The 6,094-nt window shown below is 50.0% G+C and overlaps 1 long non-coding RNA gene across 1 annotated transcript; it reads left to right on the plus strand.

Annotated features, from left to right (window-relative positions):
• Positions 1 to 323: 323 nt before the first annotated feature.
• Positions 324 to 4,083, plus strand: LOC128628089 (uncharacterized). Its single transcript, XR_008392421.1, has 3 exons — positions 324 to 427; positions 625 to 725; positions 2,105 to 4,083. It is a non-coding gene; the product is annotated as an uncharacterized LOC128628089 (long non-coding RNA).
• Positions 4,084 to 6,094: the final 2,011 nt, after the last annotated feature.

Raw genomic sequence — 6,094 nt, forward strand, 5'->3', positions numbered from 1 at the left:
GAAAAAATGCAAAGGTCGTACAGAGAGGTCCCTGTGTTTTGCTCCCGGTTTCCCGTGTTATTAACATGCTGTGAACATGACGTAGGACAGAAGCCCCACTCGGGTCTCACAGGGTCAAGTTCGAGGTGTCAGCTGGGCTGCTTTCTTTTCTGGGGGCCCTGGGCGGGGGAGTAAGTTTCCCTGCCTTTTGGACATGTAGAGTCTGCCGCGTTCAGTTTCTGGGCCCCTGGCCCCGCCCTCCACCTCCAACGCCAGCCCCCTAGCGCCCCCCTCTGACCGCTGGTCCCCCGTCACATCTTCCAGGACCACAGCTGGGAGTTTCTGCACTTTGACGGATTCAGTGCCCGCCCAGAAAATCCGGGACAACCTCCCCATTTCAAGCTTTTTAGCCTGAATCACAGCTGCAAGATCGCTCTCGCCATGCCAGGTAACGTAGTCAAGGGTGGCGGGCTTCGGACATGGACGTCTTTGGAGGCCGCCGGAGGAAAGAGACGTGCCCTTCATCGGGACTAACTCTTAGTTATTGTCATGCCATCTTTTTGTTGTTGTTGTTCAGCTGGAGGCTGTGGCATCCTTCTAAGCACTCCTGGCCTATGGCACTCACCCACCCCTCCCAATTTGCAGGTCACTGCCCTGAAAGAAAGCTGTGCAGGCAGCCCGCCCTCTTCGGGTGTGTGGCCGGGACCTCCCACTCTGTCTCCATCCGCGCCTCGTCTGTAAACCAGGTAGGCTGCTCCTACGTGCAGAGGGCGCTGGAAAATGGAATTCTGCTCCAGAACCTTCCGTTCAGAGCCCTCAAGGAGCTCAACCTCGTTCCGCCTGCTGGAATACATTTCTCTGATGGAATGGCACTAACGCTTTGGGGAGGGTCATATTAGTTTTCAAAGGCAGCCTGATGGGGGGAAGGAGACTCCATCTAGCTCCAAATCATTTCGTAGCTCTGAGTTTCTGTTTTGTCATCTCTAAAGTGAGGGTCCCAGTACCAGTTTGTTTTTACCGGGGGCCTTGACCCAGGGCCCCGCACACTCTCAGGACCGGGTCAGTGATAACTGTTGCAATTGCCCTGATACTGACGATGTTCTGCACAGCACCCGCCTCAGCGAGTGCGGAGTGAAGTTCCCTCCGTCCTAAGGGAAGGAGCTGGAGAGTGCGAATTTGCTCTCTTCCAGTTAGTAAATGTGTAGCCACTCCCCCCCAACTTCCCTGCTCATGCCACGCCCCATTGGAGTGGGTGTGGCCCAGGGTTGCATCCAGATTTGTCTAATTAAGCCAGCAGTGGTGGGCTAGCGGTGGGCTTGGGCCCGGTTCTGCCCCATGACACTCGAGGGCAGGGGTGTGGGGAGGTGGTTTTGAGGTGTTGTCACATCTGGGGGAGACTCATGGTTCTGCAGCCATCACCTCACAGGAGGAAGTCACCTGACGCACGCAGCTGGGTTGGTCCCAGGGCCAAAGGAGAGAAGAATTTGGTCCTCGATGGTGATGACAGAGACGAAATTAACCCACCCCTAGCCCTCCACCCCATAGCTTGGACTTCCTTTTATTTCTTCTGCCTTTTAAGATTAAAAAAATTTAATGGTAAAAAACACATTATTTGAGGTCTACCCTCTTAACAAAATTTTAAGTGTCCGGTGCAGAATTGCGAATTGATGAAGAAAACGTGGTATGTGCATATGGTGAGATTCCTTTTTAGAAGATAAAATTAAGGGTCTCCTTGCTGAGGTCATTTTCAATCAGCAGGAAGCACGCCCACGGACAAACTCCTCTAGAGCAGCCGTGCCGGGAGTACAGTTCTTTATCAGTATGTGACTTTGGGGAAGGAGGGAGGTCAACACATAACATAGAATCCACCACGTTAACCATTTTGAAGTGTGCAACTCAGTGGCATTAAGTACACTCAGCGGCCCTGGCCGGGTAGCTCAGCTGGTTAGAGTGTTTTCCGGATGCACCAAGGTTGCAGGTTCGATCCCCAGTCAGGGCACATACAAGAAGCAACCAATGAATGCATAAATGAGTGGAACAATAAATCAGTGGTTTTTTTCTCTCTCTCCCTCTCTTCCTCCCTCTCTCTCTAAAATCAATAAATAAAAAATAAAATACATTACAGGGGGGCTGTGATCTCCTTGAGGGACACCATCTTTGAGCCACCAGAACCCAGCAAAGCCTGATCTGAGAGAGAAGCTCAAGGAGTGATCGTGGAACTGAAGAGAATAAAGAGCCATCTCCTGACCTTTCTGTTCTCCAATTCGGTAACAAGGGTAGTTGGCCATGACATCATCAGTGACACGGTGGGGTTTCCCCTGAGGCTGCCCATGTGGGTTCAAGGCTAAGGTGGCATTTCTTTCTCAGCTCTACTCTGTGCTGTTTAAATGCCCCAAGTACTGTCTTCATCCAGTAACTGTAAAGAAAGTTCAGATATTTAGCCGTGGTGTGCTGCTCTGTTTTCCTGGGGCAGCAGCTCGTGGGCCTGCCGGCAGGTGTCACATTAATTCATTAATTCGGGACAGGAAGCAGAAGGGCGGCCGGCAAAACAGCGAGGCAGGTTGGCACGGCGGCTCTGCCCACGCAGAGGGGCTGGCTCAGCAGAGCCCATTCGGCGCATTTAATCCCACTGAAAACCTGGCAGTTAAAGAGATGATGTCATCGGAATCAATTATCCCCACAATTGCCAGAGCTGGGTGGAAATAACTCAAGAAATTGATGCGTAGTAACCGCACACCATTCATTGAGGGGCTGCCTGCCTGCCCGCCAGTGTGCCGGCGGCCTGGTTTATGTGAACCCACTGAAACCTCACAGCAGCCCTGAGGGAAGTGACCATCATAACCACCCTCTTCTTACAGGTGAGACAACGGAGGCTCGGGGGAGGAGAAGTGTGGTAGGCTGAGTAACGGCCCCCAGGGAGGTCAGGTCCTAATCCTCGGAACCTCTCGGTGTGACCTCGCTTGGGGAAGGGGTCTTGGCAGCTGTGATTAAGTGAAGAATCTTGAGATGGAGAGTTTATCCTGTATTATCGGAGGCGGCTCCGAATGCCACGATGCCATCGCAAGTGTCCTGATTGGACAGATGCAGAGGGCAACTTCACACACAGAGGACGAGGCCGTGTGAAGACAGATGCGGAGACTGGAGGGATGCAGCCACAAGCCAAGAACGCCTGCGGCCACCAGAAGCCAGAAGCAAGAAGAGATTTTCCTCCTCTAGAGCACGGGCGGCGAACACAAGGCCCGAGGGCCGAATCTGGCCCGACACCTTGTTTCTACTGGGCAGCAGCAAGAGCTCCTTGCCCCTAGTTAAGGCATAGTTACATTTATACAGTCCTAAAGTTACAGTCAGCCCTTTGAAGGCACCCGGGAGGCTGATGTGGCCCCTGGTGAAAGTGAGTTTGTCACCCCTGCGAGTCTAGAGTCTTTCAAGGGAGTCAGCTCGGCAGATTTGATTTTGTTCCAGCGAAACGGATTTGGACTTCCAGCTTCCAGAACTGTGGGAGAATAGGCCAGTAGTTTTAATCCATTAAGTCAGTAGTCATTGTTACAGCAGCCACAGGAAACTCCTGCAGGAAGTGACTTGTCCACAGCCTCGCAGCTAGAAAGTGGAGACATTGGGCTCTAAACATAGGCAGTGCTCCATAAATGTTACCTGTTATTACATTATTACTATGTTGCATGTGGGGCAGCTGAGTAACAGGATGACATGTTAAAAGGACCATGAACCTGGCCTAGTTTGTTCATTCCAACAGACACTGTTGGGGAGAGACAGGATGAGTAACCAGGGTTTAATGATTCAGTTTGGGGAGAAGCTATTAACAGTGGGTGGAGCTGGTTCAGGAACGTGATGCAACTTTGAAGCATGATCACCCCATCCTCACTGAGTCAGTTCCAACTGGTAGAAGTAACTCTACCGGCCAAGCTGGTCCTGCACCAATGGGAGCGGGTTTGCAGCTGATGGAGCAAGTGTGATGGCCCAACAACCCAAACGGATAAAGTGGCTTCTCTGTGTCTGGCGGCATCTCCCCCACAACACTGTTTATTGTCTAATGACTCTAATCCTTTGTCCTCCCTGGTCCAGACTAGACACTCAATAAATATCTGTTGAATGTGAATGCCTGCCCCATACAGTGAGGTACAAGTGAGCTCATGGCCCATTGCTAAAACCAACTTGCCAAAGGTTTGTGTTTTCCCTTCCCATTCCCCTTCCTCTTCCCCTCCCCTTCCCTTTCCCTTCCCCCTCCCTTCTTGAATAATTGAAAAATTCAACCCAAAGCCCATTAGGTGGGTCCCAGTAGGGTGAGCATCAGCAGTGGGGGGAGGGGTACATGCCGAGCCACAGAAGGGTGTCGTAGCCCAACAGGATAAGAAGAGGGTGGTGAGGGTGGCCGAGGTGGAGTGGCCAGAGCCCCTGTGAATGAGGAGGGCGTCCTCATGAAAGGCAGCCTGGTGCAGGGGGTCAGAGCCTGAATGGGGTGCAAAGGGCATCCTTGTTGGGGAGAAAGCAGCATCAATAAAAACTCATTACATATTGGGCATCAGTCAAATAATAAAACGAAGGAGAATGCCAGGTGTCTTGCTGTCCGAGAAGGGAGTGGTTACGGTGGAAAGGGAAAAAACTGGAATCGGCCCTGTGACGTGGATTGAAATGGGATCTGTTGGGGCGAACTCGTGGTTTTCTGTGTAGATGAACGACCCGAGAAACACACTACACAGAGATATAGATGTGCACCTGCGTGTGTGCACGTGTGTGTGTAACTCCGTCCACACTCACCCAGAGAGCATCTGGGAGCCGTGACACCCAATGAAAAGAAGCACAGGTGGATCTTGGCTCTAAATCACATTGTCCACTAAAAGGAACCTGGGCCCTTCGGAGAAATGGCTGATTTCAGGACTAGGGCAGGGAACGCACAAAATGAGCCTGGGATATCTTTTGCCAGAAAGTAAGGAAGTGCTTTAAAAGGACCCAGAAGCTGACTTGCAGGGGCCAAATCTAGGATAATTTGCTCCCCCCAATAGTAACAATAATGGATTGAAATCCATGGAATCGAGAGTCTGTGCTGATGGCAATAAATAGATGAAAACTGTAAAGAGAGGTAGAATATTACCTAATCTCAAAGTAACGCCTTATGAAATATTTCTTAAGTTTCAAAGAGGAAGACAGATTCACTGCGGAGAAACCTGGAAGACAGCACCTTATCCTAGTGGTCAAAGTTAACATCATTAATAAAGGGACAAACTGAAGTCAGGTATGGTCTGTTATAATGCAGTGAGGACAGAACATCACTTCTGAGATAGTTCATGACGCACGGAATCCACAGTCTTCATCTAATCTAAGAGGCACGACCTAAATGCATGATCCAACCCAGAGGAAACAGCAGGCAAATCTAAGATGAGGGACAGTCTCCAAAGTAACTGCCCTTTCAAAAGTGTCCAGGTCATGAGAGTCGAAGACCAAGGAATGTTCCAGACTGAAGGGGACTCAAGGGACAAGACATGCAACATGAGATCTTTTTTTAAAAAATATTTTATTTGTTTATTTTTAGAGAGAGGGGATGTGAAGGAGAAAGAGTGGGAGAGAAATATCAATGTGTTGCCTCTCCTGTGTCCCCTACTGGGGACCTGGCCTGCAACCCAGGCATGTGCCCTGACTGGGAATCAAATCGGCGACCCTTTGCTTCACAGGCCCATACTCACCCCACTGAGCTACACCAGCCAGGGCACAACATGAGATCTTGAAGTGAACCCTTTTGCTGCAAAGGACATCATTTGGACAGATGGTGAAACTTGGTGAGGTCTGAGCATTAGAGGGTGAAAATGCGTCAGTGTTAATTTCCTCTGTTGAGGGATGCACTGCAATTCTGTGGGACCACCCTTGTTTGGAGGAAATACACCTAAGAGTAGGAGGGCATCATGTCAGCAATGTGTGCTCAAATGGTTCAGAAACAAAAAGTTATTTGAATTGTCCTCACTGTTTCTCTGTGAATTTGATGTGTCAAAAGGAAATCAATGTTTTGTGTGGCTCACCTTTTTTTAAAAATTGAATTAGTTGCCAACATCTAGAAATCAAGAGATTTTACCCTCAAATCTAGGTTTCTTGCATCTCTTGAGAAATC

Source organism: Artibeus jamaicensis, unplaced genomic scaffold (assembly GCF_021234435.1).
Source record: "Artibeus jamaicensis isolate MK-2021 breed Jamaican fruit bat unplaced genomic scaffold, CSHL_Jam_final contig_525, whole genome shotgun sequence".
In the NCBI taxonomy this organism is placed as follows: domain Eukaryota; kingdom Metazoa; phylum Chordata; class Mammalia; order Chiroptera; family Phyllostomidae; genus Artibeus; species Artibeus jamaicensis.